The 17,771-nt window shown below is 42.1% G+C and overlaps 1 protein-coding gene across 1 annotated transcript in view; it reads right to left on the bottom strand.

Annotated features, from left to right (window-relative positions):
* PTPRT (protein tyrosine phosphatase receptor type T) overlaps positions 1-17,771 on the bottom strand; it is a 1,472,724-nt gene that overhangs the window by 803,368 nt on the left and 651,585 nt on the right. The gene's annotated exons all lie outside the window — the stretch shown is intronic.

The following is a 17,771-nucleotide window of genomic DNA, read 5'->3' as shown; positions in this document are numbered from 1 at the left end:
CAGTTGTCCCAACAACTTGGGAGGCTGAAGCAGGTAGAAGGATTGTGAGCTAAAGGCTGACCTGTACAGCATGGAGACCCTGTCAGAAAGGGCTGGGAGTGGTAGGAGTGGTGGTACACACCCGAGTTCCAGCTGGGAGGTCAAGACAGAAAGATTACAATAATGAGGCCTTGTCTTAAATTTTTTAATTTTAAAAAACAACATCTTTTCCATTACCCACCACCATTTTTTTTTCAATATACTAGGGAGACCTCCATAGACTAGAAAAGGAAATAGCAAAGAAATCCACTGGAAAAAAATAAAATAAAATCTAGTATTTCATCTCCGACTCCATTAGTGAAGCAGTCATCAAGGTCTAGGGGTGCCTCCTCTTACACTTCCAGATCATCTTATTCCTCTCACTCACTCCCATGGTCACTGATTTGCTTTGTCAAGGTCCATGTTATTTGTGACCTGGACTTTTTGTTTCATGGACTTCTACATCTTCCTAACCAATATAATCTTTGATTGTTTCGCCATCTGATAAAGCAGAAATCGGCACCATTTTTCTGACATTCAAAACTGACCATGATGCGTCCTCCACTTCCTTTTTTTTTTTTTTTTAGAGGTTTTCTCTATTAGGGCACGTGCGCTCGCCAGACAGAGAGAGACATAGAGACAGAAAGCAAGAAATCAACCCCCATGGGGGATGGTCACGCCGCAATCCCTTCTCCTCCATTCTCCTCTCGGGATCTTGGGCATGCACACACATGTGCCCGGCATGAGTTTTAAGCCACCGGGTCCAGGAGGCGAACCGCGGTCGACTACGTGGGAGTCCAGCGACATAGCCATTACGCTAACTGCTGGTTCCCCGTCCTCCACTTCCAATAAAGTCCTCCTGTATTGGAAATCCCCACCTTCTATAAAGTCCAGGATCTTCCTTGGAGAAACCTGGAGCCTTCTACATCCTGACCCTTATCTCCCTGTCCTGTATATGGAGATTCTCCCCCAACAGAGCCCTCATTTTCAGTAATGGGCAGAACAATGGCCTCTCAAAGATGTCCAGAACATGTGGATACACGACTTCACATGGAAAGAGTAAGTAAGTGTTACAGAAGAAATTAAGGTTATTAACCAGCCTTGAGACTACTGGAATTTCCATGTGGGCACAATGTAATTACAACAGTCCTTTTAAAATAGATGAGGGAGGCAGGAAAGGCAGAGAGAGATTTGAAGATGCCATGCCACTAGCTTTGAGAATGGAGGAAGGGGCCACGAGCCAAAGAATACAAGAGATCAACAGAAACCAGAACGGGCAAGAAAATTATCCTTTTCTAGAGCCTCCAAAAAAGGAATACAGCCCTAATGACACCTTGAGTTTTGTTCTGTGTGACCCATTCAGGACTTCTGACCTCCAGAACTACAAGATCAAAAGTCTGTGCTGTTTTCATCCACTAAATGTGTGCTGTGTTGTTGTAGCAGCAATAAGAAACCAAGTCACACTACAAACACCCTGTGTACTTTCCAGCCTCTTGGCTTTTGCTCAGGTGCTGCCCTTCCTGAAATCCATGCCACCTATCCCCATCATAGTCCTTCATTAAAGTACTGAAATGTCACTTACACTGTGTGGTTTTTCACTCGTGCTCAGAAAACAGTCATGTCTGCCTTGCTGTTCCTGTATCTCACAGTGCATGCTTTCAATTTAGCTATGCTGGTCAAGACCTGTTTTAACAGTCCATAATGATCAAATTTAGCTAGCTAGTTGTTAGGAAAGGGCAAGGGGCACAAAATGCCATAAGGCACATGAGCTGTCAGGTAAGAAAATGCATATGTAAGAGAAGCACCTAGCACTCTCAGTATCGCCATGAACACGGAAAAGCATTAAGCTAATCATAAATATAACGATAAAGCAATACCCATAATAACAAATATATCACTCAACATTATCCATGTTATCTTCAAAAGCAATCTTATAATCATGTGTCAAAAAAAGGAAAGAAATTTGTTTCTTTTCTAATACACTAGAAAATGGGGAGGAGGTGTTAATTATAGCTTAATGGACAAATATCTATTTAAAACAAGAAAAATTTATCCTGAAATTTCAAAGGAACTGAACATTGTGAACATTTTGTCAGTTTGCGTGAATAAGTAATAAGTATTTCTGTAATCTTTCATTCAGACCAATAAGTTGGGGTTTAAGCATTTCATATGCAAATGTGTTAAGGCAATTTTCCAAGAAACAGCTATCTGATAATCCATGTAGATGTGGATAACGTAGTTGACAAATGGTATTAAACCCAGGTGATTGGATTCAAAGGTGCCGGTGGATGCAGCTTTATGCTAACTCGTGCTCCATATCTAATTCCAGCAAAGGCAGACAGGGGGGTTTGTGTACTCTTGGGCTTTCTGTCAAATACCTGGCTCCGATGCATTCCTCCCCTCTTCCTGAGAAAGAAATGAAGGCACAGGGGAAGAGGGAGAGAGAAAGACAAGGAAGGGTAAGAGAAGAGGAAGAAGGAAAAACCAGGAGTGTAAGGGGAGAAGAAAGGAAGGAGAGCAGGGAAAGAAAGAGAAGATAGATGGGGGAGAAAGGAGAAAAAGTGAGGTAGTGAGAAGGGGAATTGGCAAAATATTATCTAAGTCACATACAGGTCCTCAATAACCTCACATACCTCTGCCTGACATCCCAAGCAAAAACGAAAACAAAAATAAAACCTTTTCACCTATTCTCTAAATGGTCTTATAATTAATTATCTTATGATTAAAAACAGACCTGGGGGTGGGGGACAAGTGGCATAGTGGTTGAGGGTGCTGAACTCCCACATGGCTGAATGCAGTTCGAGTCCCAGACCTGGAGACTTGCTTTCTCACTTTTCTCACTTTCTCACTTTCTCTCTCTCTCTCTCTCTCTCTGGTCAAATTAAAATAATAATAATGATAATTTCTCTCCCTCCTCCCCTCTTCCTCCTCCTCCTCCTCCTCCTCTTCCTTCTCCCCCTCCTCATCCTCCTCCTCCCTCCCTTCCTCCCTCTCAGGTCAAATTAAAATAAATAAATAAAGTTAAATAAAATAATTATTAAAACAAAAACAGACCCAGAGAAAATGAAGGATATATCAGGACCTGTGGTCTCTTCTACTTTATAACTTACCTCCACCCAACATTTCAGCATAATATCTTAACATCTCAGAAGGAAAAGCAAATGTTATGTAGGATAAACAATGAAACCCAAAAGATGACAGAATAAGAACTTAGCTACATAGACTGAGAAGCATAAGACTTTGTGCAGTTTGCTTTATGATGCTGGAACTATCACTCCTTATTTGGAGAGATCAAGATGGACTCGAAGTTCAGACAATGCCACTATCCTTTCAGATTCCCCACCCCTCCCTATGCACCCATTTAAGTCACGCTGTGACTCCATACACAAGAATTCTCTCTCCTTTGCTTCACATGAGAAACAAATATGCAGAGAGAATTTCTAAAGTGTCCTCCAGCCATAAACTCTACAGTTCCAAGACTTTACGGTCACATGACTAGTTAGTGATGAATTAGTTGCTTGCATTTTCCACCTAGCCTCCTTCTGAAGAAGAGGTGGGGAGGAGAACCCTTTCTCCTTAGGTCTTGTTCCTGGAGGAACGCACTATTTTCTGTGTTCCCACAAGAATTCTTTTCTCACCTTCTTCACACATGTGCTTATGAATAGCAAAATAGCAAACACATACTCACATTTTACTTAGATGCATTCATTCAATTTCAATATCAACCCTGTGAAGCAGTCACTGTTATTATCCGCCTGCCTTACAAATGAGAAACTGAGACCCAGAGAGGTTAATTGACTCATGACAACTGCTTGTAGCAGAGCCAGGATTCAAACTCAGAAAGTTATAATCATCATTTAGCTCTGAGCCTCTATGCCACAAGAAGGTATGTTACATTTGGTGGCAGAAAGTGATCTTAATTTCTCTGATATTAGCTGATCTCGCCCTGGGGAGCTGGTACAGGCAGCAAGAGGAGGAAGGAGTAAGAGGAAAAAAAAAAACAAAAATTAAATCAGTTGGCAAGCTGCTGTCATTTAGCCAGCCACAGTGGCACATGGTAACACAATGCTCCATAATGCTGAAACCACATGGGAAGGTACTAAGTTCGCATCCCAAAGTCTCCCTGTACATGATGGAGAAAAGTACGCATACCCATGATCCTAGCTGGCTGAGACTGGAATGAACTGTAGAGTGAAGATCCTACTTGTGGGAGTGGGAGGGGCTTCTGCCCTGCCTCTTACAGATCTCTGTCTCAGTAAATAAATAGACTTTTAAAAAGAGAGAGAGAGAAAGAAAAACAGGGCTGCTAGAAATATTATCAGACCCTAGACTGTTCCTGACAGTCACTAGGTTGAGACCTTTGCTTCTGTAGCTCTAAACTGCAATGACATGGAACCAAAATATATATATTTTTTAAATCTCCCAACTCTTCACACATCCGTTGGCATGATAATATTTTGATTAGTTACATTTATGCTCCAATTACACTCACAGAATGTTCAACTGTGTCTTATATATAGCGCGTTTGCCATGCTCCGTAGAAAAGACTGGATTATTACCTCGTATATTTGCAATGGGAAAAGACACAAATGGAAAGGGGAGAAAAAAGCAAAATGAAGAGATGACTAAGCCTGTTAAAATAGTGCTGTCTTGCCTTCACATTACTAAATTGGGTCATTGCTATTATTTCCCCAGCTTTAAAATGCCAGGGCTTGGAGAGATGTACAGTATTAAAGCCTACCTTTCCTCTCACCTGATGCTTTTATCTCCCCTACGACAACCAGGTCTGAAAGCAACCTCATCATGTACCCAATGAGTGGCAAGGTCAACAGTGGGGGATGTTGTTGTCTCTGTGCTTTTTCCCCCCTTCTGGAGAGTATCCATCTATTTCTCAAAGAGGTCTGTAACCCTGTCAGAGATACATTAAATAAATAAATAAAAGCTAAGAGCTACCCTGAGCTTTGCAAAATGCCTACTGCGATGATGCTAGGCTGGACTTCTTATTTTGACACTATTGCATTGTTTTGTCCTTCATCAGCGGATCACACTGGGGGTGTTGGAGGCAAATGTAACTCATGGCCTAATACAGATACAGTGGGGCCCCTTGGTCCCATGGAGACCTGCTAACAACTATCTGTATCCATAGCACCCTCCCCTCACCTCTTCAGTCATCAGGGCTTGCTTTTTCCAGTTGTTTCTCTCTACCACTACATCCTTAAGTCTGCTGGCACCTCTGTGCCTCAGTTTCTCCCATGTGGTGCCATGCACAAAGGCCAACGGTCACCTGTTTCCTTGTGAACTCCAAACCAAGCATTTTATGAATTTAATAAAATTGGTTCTAACTCTAAATATTACTCGTGCCCTGCCACATGCCTGACACTCTAGGGAACAGCAGTCGGCATGGGAGAGTTTTTGCCCCAGTTGAGATCACAGATAAGTAAAAAGCAATCGCAAGCCTGTGGGAAGTTTTACAGTAAGGCAAGTACACGGAGAGGTATCTAACCCAGACTTGATTTCAGGCAGGAGGTATAAAAAGAATGAAAATAACAACATCTTGTTGGAACAAATAAACTCTACGCTGAGGCCTAAGGTTATGCAGGTGTCAGACAGAAGAAGGAACAGAATGTTCCATGGGATGAAACAGCCTGTTTCAAAGTCAAGACACCACAGTCTGCCCTGTGGCGAGGCCAGAAGGAATTGGAAATAGAGAGCAAGCGCCTTGTAGACCATCTCTCTCACCTCCCACCCCTTAGGTTAGCGGTGAGGAAGTTGGTATTCAGAGAGAGGCAGTGACTTGCCCAAGTTATACAGCCAGGTGGTAGTAGTGCCAGCGTTTACACTTTCATGGTTCTCATTCCAAGATCGGTATTTCCCTCTAACGTCATGGTTCCCAAGTTACAACACACATTGTAATAACCCAGAAAGCTTGTTCAAGTTCACTGTCTGAAACTTTGGGGTAGAGTTCAAGAACCTTCAGACCACACTTTGAGAACCACCAGACTAGCTGACCTCTAACTGCCCGGCCCTAGTAAGCCAAAAGCCCAAAAACTTTGGCAGATCAGTAAGTAGTGCTGCCTTCTCTGTCCTTCCAGGGCCACCGGACACTAACCTTCTCAGAGACTCCTTCCTACCCCGGAGTGTGGTCTGCCCACCTCTCTCAGGGGCAGGAGCTCTCTGGCTGTAGGCCATCAAATGTGAAGGCCCTTTCAGTTGTCCAACCCCACCAATCCGCCTCCTTTGGCCTGAGCAGTTTCCCTTCTATCACTGCTAATTACCAAGAACATCATTAGTCACTTATCGACTCCCCCGAATGTACTAGGGTCTGCATAGAAAATAGCACAATAATTATTCCTCCTCTTTTACCATCCTCTAAGGAGCTACGAGACTTTGACAGCTGTTATCCAATTAATCCTGACAGCTTATTTTTTTTTTTTATAATGTAAAGGTATTTTTTTTTAATCTAAGATGGGAAAAGCTATTTCCTTTTTTGAGGTAAGAATGAGGACAATGACAGGCCAAATAACTTGGCCATCATCACTAGAGTCATTTTCTGCTGCCTTTCTCCTTCTAGGTCAGTGGGATAGTGTAGGATAAGGGCTTGGATTCTAAATTCAGGTCGCCAGATCAAACACCAGCTCTGTCAGTTTTCAGTGATGTAATCTTGAACAAGTTACTTAATCTCACTGAGCCTCAGTTTATTCATGTACAAAATGGGGCTGATGACAGTAATAGTAGTATCTGCCTCATAGGCCTACTGTGAGAATTAAATGCACTTATGTATGTTACATGTTTAGACTGGTGCTAAGCATGCTGGAAGATCTATATAGGCGTTAGCTATGTGGTCATCAATGGCAGCAGTAGCCTCTCTGAGCCCCGTGATCTCTTTGAGAAAGAGAGAGAACCGACCATGTAAACCCCAGGGTAAGGCAGGTCCTAGTCTCATAGTCCCACATAGGCAGTGGCTAGGAAGCACCAGCAAGACAAGGAACATCTTTCTTTGTCAGTGATTCTCTAGGTCTGGGTCCTGAACCTGCTGTAGCAGCATGGCCTGAAAACCTGTCAGAAGAGCAAATCCTCAGGCTCCATCCTAGAATGACTAAATCAGAAACTCTGGATGGGGCTCAGGCTGGACTGGGTTCTGACCAGTCCTCAGGTGATGCTGACACGTGCTCAGTCTGAGAAACACTTCTTTTGCAAATAGGTTGCCTGAGCTTCAGCCTATCTGAGTGGTCCACAATTACCCAAGGGCTCATGCCTACCCTCCTCTCCTGGGTTTCCCCTACTTTTCCCATAAAGAAATAGGCTATCTCGGTCCACAACACTGTGTCATGGGGCCAGAGACCGTGTTCTTGACCACTGCCCACACAGCCTCTCCACTCATCCTTCCAGAAAGGATTCCAATCACCACCCACTGGTGGGATTGCTGGAGAAGGGCAGTCACTGCTGAAGAGGTGCTGGAGTTGCCCTTGTGGGTCAGATGGCAGGAAGAGGAGGATATTGGAGAGAAATTATGTCTCACAAAAGCATACATAAAGAGCCTTTTGGTCCTTCTTAAGTACTTGAAGCCCCTGGAATGTCTCCATGGCTATCCACATGGGCCTCTTGAAATCAAGGTTCTTGGACTCCTAGCCATTCTTCATGGCCTACATCCCAAACGTTCTCCCTCTCATCCATCACTCCTCACCCCGCTCAAGTTCCCTGTTTCAGTCTTACTTTCCTCCCATTACCTATGCATAGTTCCCCTCCTTTGTCCCACTTTTTCTATCAAAATCCACTTGGGACTTTCCCCTTTGACCACACTGCAGACATCAACCTATTTTCTGGATATCCTCCCTTTTGCTGCTGTCTAACCCATCCAGTCCAGGGGTTGCCACACTTTGACCACCAAAGATAATGACCCTGTCAGCTCCACCCCAGCCTAGTGTTGAGACCTGGACCCAGATGGAGCACAAGATAAAACCACGAGGTGGAGGCAGCTCTAGGCTCTAGTACTGAGGGCTTCCATGTAGGCCAAGAGTGCTGGATTTGTTCCTAGGCTCCCATAGCTACATGGCACATTGATTTTCTCTCAGTCTTGGAGGCTCGAAGTCTGAAATTAAGGTGTTGCTGGGCTGGTTCCTTCTGAGTGCTATGGGGGAGAATCTGTCCCATACCTCTCCCCTAATTTCTGGGGGTTTGCTGCAATCCTTGGAAATCTTTGCTATCATCCTCACATGCATTCTCCCTGTGTGCATCTGTCTGTCTTCAAATTTTCCCCTTTTATAAAGACACCAGTCCAACTGGATTAAGGGCCCATCCTACTCCAATATGGCATCATCTTAGCTAATTCTACCTGCAATGACTATCTGTAAATTCCATCACATTCTAAGATACTGGGAGTTAAAAATCTGAACATATGAATTATGGTGGACAGAATTCAACCCCTAACAAGTTCCCTTGAGCCCTACTGTGCTCATCATCCAAAATGGTATGGAAGGTGGATTTTTGTAGAGATGGCTGAATTTCAGCTTTGCATGGTTTCATGTTAACACAGGGGGAGACACAGCAAAATAGAAAGGAGGGGTAAAAACTTACCCTCCGTAGAAAGACATCTACATAATCGTGAGGTATTTCCTTATGGTCTTGTTTCCTGGCATAGGTTAGGGCTTTCTACAGAGATGTGGCGTTTAATTGGGCTTACAACTGAAGCTGGTAAACTTTTCTCAAGAAGAGGCTCAGTGAAGGATAACAGTTTACAGTGGTCTTGTTTGCACTGAAGTTAAAACCAGATGCCACTGAAAAAAGAGTGAGCATCCCTTCCCCAGGCTGCCTGTTCACTGATGTCACCCACAAGTCCTACAACAAATGTGTATTGAGTGCCTGTTATGTGCCAGGCACTGTTGTAGGTCCTGAATATAGCTGTGACAAAACAGTCAAGACACTTAATCAGAGACAGATTGCTGAGATGAAAATTCTCCTCGAGAGCTTCGGAATGAGTTGAATAGGACTCCTGTAGATGCCCCCCAGGGCTGTGCAACAGCCTTTTTATTCCATGATTTCCTCATTTTAAGTTCTTGATTTTTAGCTCATCTTTCAATGCTCTGAAGTACCTTTGCAATGATTATTTCCCCAGGAAGGATCTGTGAATGGTATATTTCCAAGCCTGTGCATTTTTTTTTATCCTGCCTCACTGCTACTTCATAGCATAGATCATGTGTTTGTGTCTAAGTTTCATTTGCCTCAGCCTATCCCTTTGTGTACACTGTAGGCCAGGGTGTCTCATACTTTGCTAACTAAACAAAGCAGAGCAGGCTTGCCCCTCTCCGCTCAGCCCCTTTACTTGGCGACACACTTGGGAAGAGGGTGGGCAGGCACATCCCCCATCCTGAATCTTAACATATAAAAGATTCTTTTATCTTATAGGTTTGTACCTGGGAGCCTAGTATGGCATTAAGATGCAAGTTCTGGAGCCAGAGTCCTCCAGTCAAACCCACTTCCTAAAATGCATCCCCAGGCAGATAACTTTAGCTATCTTTGTTTTCCAATCTGTGAAATGGACATAAGAGAAAAAGGCCAACTTCATGGGATCCTTATGAGAATTCAGAGTTAATATATGCAATGACCAGAAGAAGGGCTGACAAACACTTTCTGTAAAGGATCTGTTAGCCAGTATGTTAGGTTTTGCAGATCATACGGTCTTTGTGACAACTACTCTATTCTACTGCTGCAGCATGACCACTGCCATAGACAATGCACAAATACATGAGGCTGTGTTTCAATAAAACTTCACAAAAACAAGCAGTACAGGAAGTTCATGGGTGGTAGGGTACTGACTCCTGACTTAGAATAGTACCAGGCAAACAAGGGGACTTCAAAACACTCATGGAGAAATTGGAATTAAAGTATAAGTTTAGGGTCAGTCCATGGCTTGGAGGTTAGTGTGACTAGATCAAATATGGCCAGCCCCACGGTTTGAGTTCCAGACTGGTAGCTTCGAAAACATGTTGGGCATGTGTGCGTGCATGCTTCCTGAAAGACGAGAGAAGTGGAGAAGGGACTTTCACATGACCATGCCCCATGGGGGATCTTTTACTATTCCCATCTCTCTGGTGAGTGTATGTGCCCTCTGGCAAATGAAAAAAAAAAAAAAAGTGTGAGTTCATTTTGGTGCAAAGGAATTTTGAGATCCATGCATAGTGTTTTCATAATACACATTTTCCAAAAGTTCTTTGAAAACCTCTTGTACTTTCAATAAATATTAGCCATTATTATTAACTATGACTAGATTCAGAAGGGTGTTATTGGAGCCTCTCCTATACTTACTATCTGGTTCCCTGACACTATGAACAGATGGTGCACATGCAAACCACCATCCACAGCATTCCTACCAGCCCACCTATAGCACTCTGCGTGCGAAAACTACACCTTCCAAGAGGCAATGTGCCGCCACAATCTCCTTGCTAATTTTTGCCTGTATTTTTGAGTTTCAGCCTCCAGCAAGATGTAAAAAGAAAGGGTGGGAGGAAAACAATAGAACTCTGAGTATTTCAGAAAGTTCTCTTCATGCTATAAAGGGTTGTCTGTCCCATTTTAGGATGGTACAGACCTCCGTTTTCTCCTAAAGGAACAAAGCGGGATTAAAGACACATCTTACTTTTGTGAAAGGCACAGCATACATAGCCGATTCCATGTTTGTCCTGATCATTCCACTTAGTTTTAGAGTTGGGAGAAATTCTCCCAATTTCTGTCAAAGGATTAGCTGTCTTACTCTGCAGTGTGGCTATAGCCTCTGGTTTTTGTTGTCCTCTTGGGAATTTTTATGTGAAACTGGAAGAGGCTGTGATTCTCAAAGGCTCCGAGGTTCATTTCTGCCCCAGACTCAGAGCATCCAGTGTAGAGTCCTTGATCCCTGTGTTCTCTGTAGTGGCCTCCATCTCATGTCTGACAATTCTCTATTTGCTCCTCTGAATTTTCTGATTTTTTCCTTCACCACCTATACCAAAGGTTAAACTATGCCTTGGTTTTCTCTTGTCCTCACTAAAGTTGATAATATCAGGACCCATAGCCAAAAGTAGAGAGAGCAGGTGTGGGCCAAACTTCTCAGTGTGTATAAAAAGCCTTTAAGGAATTCCTGCTTACTTAGGCTTCAATCCCTTCCAAACTTGTATACTCGTTCATCCATTTATTCACTCATTTACTCATTCACATGTCCATCACAGTTCACTGAGTGAGCCAGTGGTGGCTGGGTGGTAAAGGCTACAGGATCCCACCTGGCCAACTGCATGATTCAAGTGTGTACCTGATGACTTGAAAACCATGCTGAGTGCAGGTGTTTATATGCCCAAAATCCTGAAAAGAGGGAAAAATGGAGGAGAAGGGATTGCAGCATGACCATTCCCCACAGGGAGGTAGTGCTTCTTCATTTTCCTTCTCTGTCTCTCTGGGGAACACACATGCTCTCTAGTAACAAAATAAAATAAAATAAATAAAATAAAATAAAATAAAAAATTCACTGAGCAATAATATCCATGGTATCAGAAATACAGAGAATAGATACTTCCTTTGAGGACTTCTTGGTTTAAATGAATATGGTGGATCCTGTGATGTACTGCCCAGGTCTCTCTTGAAAGAAGGTCTTGTGGCTCCAGGTGCTGGGACACAGTGGCACACAGCCTTCAGTTATTAGACCCTCTAGGGATTGTCTCAACTGCAGAGTGTGGCCTCTCTGAAGGCCTATTTTCTTTGGGCTGTTACACATCCAACGATGGACACAGGGCTATAAAACGCCAGTCGTTCCTGCCACCTGCAAGCTCTCGTGGGCCCTTTTAGCTCCAGAATTGGCCAAGGGTGTCTTTAGGTCTGCATCACAACTCAAAGTCTCCCTCTGCTTGCCCTGGTCCCTCCAGCCCCTTCTGCAGCTGCTAGTCCCAGGGTACTTCCTCATAAACAGGCCAATAAACTTTAACCTCTGTCTCTAATTTTGCTGCCCAGAGAACCCAGCTGTGACGATGAACCTCGGGACACAAATGAGGAGCAAGTCACTCTGCATGGTGACATTTGCATTGGTTCCTAAAAGACAGGCAGGAAAATTCCAGATAGAGAAAGGGAGCAATCATTCCAGGCAAAGGGAACAGAGAAAAGCCTGATGATGAAAAGCTGAGTTCCAGAATCCTTTACTGCCCTGGTCTGACTGGAGTCTGGGAATGTGGGGGCCAAGGTCAAAGACAAAGCCAAGTCCCTGAAGGTCAGACCAGGAGGCTGACCATTCACCATGCACACCAGTGGGTGGTTTAAGAATTGATAGATGGTAACATGCTCATTTCACAAAGACCAATGTCTTTGTCAAGGTTCAGATGAGAAAACAGGAACCACTCTGGATATTTCAAGAATGTAGAGTTTTCATTAAAAGATTCGGCTTTACTCAGCTTTTTTTACTCAGCTTTCCCTATTGGAAGTCTGTGAGGGTAACAGTCAGGAAAACCCCGAGTATAGAGGTCATAGGAGAACTGGCTGCATGGGTAATAATCAGGTGCCATCCCATGTCTAGTGACTGCTAATATCCCTATCTGTGCCCTCAGCTGCAGGAGAGCAGCAGATTTCCCAGTTCTGCTGTTTCCCAGATCTCTCCTTGGTGGGATCTATCTGAGACCCTGCAGGCTAAAGAGTCAGATAAAAGTAGTTTCCAGGATTTATGCCCTGTGGCACGAGAGAAAGCTTGGGTTGTTGGGTCATAAGTCATATATTGGACCAGAACTTTCTAACCAGAGGGTTATAGAAGAGGTGGGTATAAGCAGAAACATCAGTTTAGAAGCCAAAGCAAAAGCCCAGGCAAGAGATACTGGTACTTTTATCACAGTCCTGCCCAATTCCTCTTCCTCCCCAAGAACCCCAAACTGAAGTTGGCAAGGGAAGGCAAGCAGAACTGAGGAGGCCAGGTAACAAGGGCTGCCTGAAAGAATGCAAAGGCCACTCATTCCTATCCTGCCAGGTGTGACTACAGACGAGCCCCAGACCAGGTTGCTGCTTTGTACTCACTAGCATTTGGGCAAAAAGGGCATCAAGAGGAACAGAGAGGAATGATCTAGAAGTCAGACAATCAGCTTGGAATCCTTTCCCATTTCCTTACTGGGTGTAGGACTTTCCTAGGTCTGCAAATTACCACCACCACTCATTCCCTCACAGTTCTGAAGGTTAGAGGTATGAAATCAAGGTGTGCTTGCTGTATTCCCTCTGAAGTCTCCAGGGGAGAACTTGTCCAGGCCTCATCCAGCTTCTGGTGACTCCTAGCATTCCCCGTGGCTGCATCACTCAAATCTCTGCCTCCAAATTCAGTTGGCCTTCTTCCCTCTGTCTCCCTCTGTATTTCAATTCTCCCTTTGCCTTTCTCTTACAAAGAAACTTATCATTAGATTTGTAGGGCCCACCTCAAATCAGATGATCTCATCCTGAGATCTTTAACTCAATCACATCTCAAAGAAATATTTTTCAAAATAAATTTCTATTCACAAGTTTCAAGAGTTAGGACTTAGACCCACCTGGCTCAATCCACTACAACTATGCAGTGCATGTCACCTACCCCTCCTAAGACTCAAGTTCTGTACTAACAAAATAGGAAATAGGAGGAGATGATAATCCACCTGGACGTCACAATGATTATATAAAAGAGAACAAGTCAAAGCATGGTGATAGGCACAAAGGAAGTCTGAATTAAGTCTGCAGAATCAGAATCAGGCCCTGCATGGTCTCTTGGGACTGGGGAAGACCTGAAGTGTGGCTTAGTTCATGCAGGACTAACACAAAGCATGAAGTCCAGTTCACATCCAGGGGTACGCAGGATTGCCTCATAAGGTCCCAGTTCTAAAGCCCATGATATTACAAAATAGCATCAGATGGCTGCAGCTCCTCATCTACTAATGTGAACAGGGGATGGAATGAGCTCCAGATTGCTTCCGGCTCTCACTGCCGATGGTTTTAGGATTTCTGTAAAATTGGGGCATTAACTTCACTATTATTCATCCAGCAACTAAAACACTGCTCCCACTGACAAGGGAGGAAACCAGATCCAAAAGGATTACTTCCAATCACAGTGGCTTGTCATCACTGCTTTCTGCTCTTGCCTACGTCCTGCCTACCGGTCTCGGAATTCCAGTCCTCCCTGTACCTAGGCTTGCTCATGACTCCATGAGAACTTACAACAAGACCCTTTATGTTAGACATGTCTTTTCCTTTATGCTTTTTAAACTTGAATAAAACTGTCAGAATAAGGGAAATCTACAAAGAACTAAAATAATAAACACCCATAGCTCCAACACCCAAGTTTAACCACTGTGAATGTCTTGACATATTTGTTTTGCCTTTTTATTTTTAAAGAAAGATCACTTTATTGTGATTGTGAAAAATGATACATATTCATTTGGAAGAATTAAAGAAATACAAAGATCCAAGTTTAAAAAAAACTTCTGAAGTCTCACCACCCAGAAATAGCTATCATTAACATATGGCAAATATTTTAAATATCTTATATTACATTCAGAGACAAAAGGGTGGCTGGATGGATATTGGATGGATGGAAAAACAGAAGGATAGGTAGAAATAAATACTACTAAATATGGGATAAACTACTATATGCTACTTAAAATTTTTAAATGTTATATTTATTTTTACTTGTATTTTATGAAAGAAAAAAGAAATTAAAACAAAATTAAAGAAAATCTAGACCTTCAAATGTTTCTTCCTGAAAAGATACTTACCAAATCAACAACAACAACAACAAAACTCTAAAGTTAAGAATACAGACTATGAAGCAATCATTAAGAGTGTGGAGTAATAATGTTTTCTTTTTTAACTATTTATTTAATTTTAGACACTACTTAATGACTCCTTGCTGTGCAAGATAGCATTAGAACTTTAACACTTCCTCTCAATTTCCCCTCGATCTCTCGATTTCTCAGTTTTAATTGTTGGTGGCTGCTGTTGTTATACTGCCTGGGTTTATAACCTTCATATCCTGATCTATAACTATAATTGCCCATGTTGTTTATTGTTAGTTCTATATTTATGTGGATTCACTACTCATAATCAATCCTTATACCATGAGCCCTGAGTTCATGAAGCTTTTATTTTTATTCACTCTTAATTAGTTGTATTTTGTGATTAAGTATTTTTTTAAGAGATCATAGCTGTTATATTGCCTAAGTATATTTATTCTAGATGGCAATCACTTGTTGGCTTTCTATGCTGTGATAGTCTTAGACTATGCTTTCTTTCCCTCAAATCTTTTAGATAGTGTTCTTTTCTTTTCTGATACTATTTCCTGATCTAGAGAAGTTGAAGCTAGTCAGTTTATCCCTCCTCCTTGCAAAGGATGCTCTTGTTTCTGAAAAGCTGGGTAATTATTTATCCATAGGTTTAATATCTTCACTAGGATGTGTTTTGTGTCCAGCATTCTGGTCCAAATTTTCCTAGAACAACACTGTTTTATTTGATTAAGATCAAATTCACCATGTCAACCTTTTTTATTATTATTATTTTTTTTTAGGCTTTTGCCAAAGGTCATATGTGCTCACTGGAGAGACACAGAGAGAGGGAAAGTGAGAAATCATCAGGGGTGGGGAGGTTGGCCATGCTACAATCCCTTCTCTTCCATTCTCCTCTTGGAATTTTGGGTGCCCACACACATGCATCCAGCATGATTTTCAATTTGTCAGGTCCAGGACTCAAATTAAGTTTGGCTATGTAGCAGTTCAGTGCTTTAACCCTCACACCATCTGCTGGCTCCCATTTTAACCATTTTTAACTGTACAATTCAATGGCATTAGTCACCCTTACAATATTGTGCAACCCATCACAATTATCTACTTCCAAAATTTTTTCATCAATCCAAAGAGAAATGCTGAAACCACTGAACGGTAACTCTCTAGTCTCACTTTCCCCTGCCTGGTAACCTATAAACTACTCATGTCCCAGACATTTCTTATAAGTGAAATCCTATGACTGGGGGGGGGGGGGGAAAGAAAGAAAAAAACTCATAGCAAGTATTGGGAGAATGTTGAGAAATTCGGGTTCTCATACATTGCTAGTAGACAAGTAAAATGGTACATCCACTTAGAACATATTGACTTTTAATCTGAAATTTTAATTACTTATTCACTCAAGTACATGGTGTGTGTGTGTGTGTGTGTGTGTGTGTTTTATTCAGAGACAGAAGGGCATAACTCTTCTCTGGTGAATTCCAGTGATACCCTATGTATTAGTTGTGTCAACTTGGGCAAGCTATTTAAAACATATTTTCCTCATCTACAAATCAGGGATATGTAAAAGTATTGACCTTAAAAACATGCTGGGAGTGGGATCAGCAGTTAGCGTAATGGCTATGTTGTTGGACTCCCATGTAGTTGAGTGCGGTTCGCCTCCTGGACCCAGTGGCTTAAAACTCGCCGGGCGCGTGTATGTGTGTGCCCAAGATCCCAAGAGGAGAAGGTATTGCAGTGTGGCCATCCTCCCAGGGGGTGATTTCTCGCTTTCTGTCTCTCTGTCTCTCTCTGTCTGGTGAGCTCACATGCTCTATAGCAAAAAAAAAAAAAAAAAAAAAAAAAAAAAAAAACAAAAAAAAAAAAAAAAAAAAAAAAAAACATGTCTATATTTATGTGGATTCACTACTCATAATCAATCCTTATACCATGAGCCCTGAGTTCATGAAGCTTTTATTTTTATTCACTCTTAATTAGTTGTATTTTGTGATTAAGTATTTTTTTAAGAGATCATAGCTGTTATATTGCCTAAGTATATTTATTCTAGATGGCAATCACTTGTTGGCTTTCTATGCTGTGATAGTCTTAGACTATGCTTTCTTTCCCTCAAATCTTTTAGATAGTGTTCTTTTCTTTTCTGATACTATTTCCTGATCTAGAGAAGTTGAAGCTAGTCAGTTTATCCCTCCTCCTTGCAAAGGATGCTCTTGTTTCTGAAAAGCTGGGTAATTATTTATCCATAGGTTTAATATCTTCACTAGGATGTGTTTTGTGTCCAGCATTCTGGTCCAAATTTTCCTAGAACAACACTGTTTTATTTGATTAAGATCAAATTCACCATGTCAACCTTTTTTATTATTATTATTTTTTTTTAGGCTTTTGCCAAAGGTCATATGTGCTCACTGGAGAGACACAGAGAGAGGGAAAGTGAGAAATCATCAGGGGTGGGGAGGTTGGCCATGCTACAATCCCTTCTCTTCCATTCTCCTCTTGGAATTTTGGGTGCCCACACACATGCATCCAGCATGATTTTCAATTTGTCAGGTCCAGGACTCAAATTAAGTTTGGCTATGTAGCAGTTCAGTGCTTTAACCCTCACACCATCTGCTGGCTCCCCTTTTAACCATTTTTAACTGTACAATTCAATGGCATTAGTCACCCTTACAATATTGTGCAACCCATCACAATTATCTACTTCCAAAATTTTTTCATCAATCCAAAGAGAAATGCTGAAACCACTGAACGGTAACTCTCTAGTCTCACTTTCCCCTGCCTGGTAACCTATAAACTACTCATGTCCCAGACATTTCTTATAAGTGAAATCCTATGACTGGTAGCAAGTATTGGGAGAATGTTGAGAAATTCGGGTTCTCATACATTGCTAGTAGACAAGTAAAATGGTACATCCACTTAGAACATATTGACTTTTAATCTGAAATTTTAATTACTTATTCACTCAAGTACATGGTGTGTGTGTGTGTGTGTGTGTGTGTGTTTTATTTGTTGTTAGAAGGGCATAACTCT

This window comes from Tupaia chinensis, unplaced genomic scaffold, assembly GCF_000334495.1.
Source record: "Tupaia chinensis unplaced genomic scaffold, TupChi_1.0 Scaffold000216_1, whole genome shotgun sequence".
Taxonomy (NCBI): Eukaryota; Metazoa; Chordata; class Mammalia; order Scandentia; family Tupaiidae; genus Tupaia; species Tupaia belangeri.
Note: the sequence above shows the minus strand (reverse complement) of the source record. Positions and strands in the feature narration are given on the sequence as shown.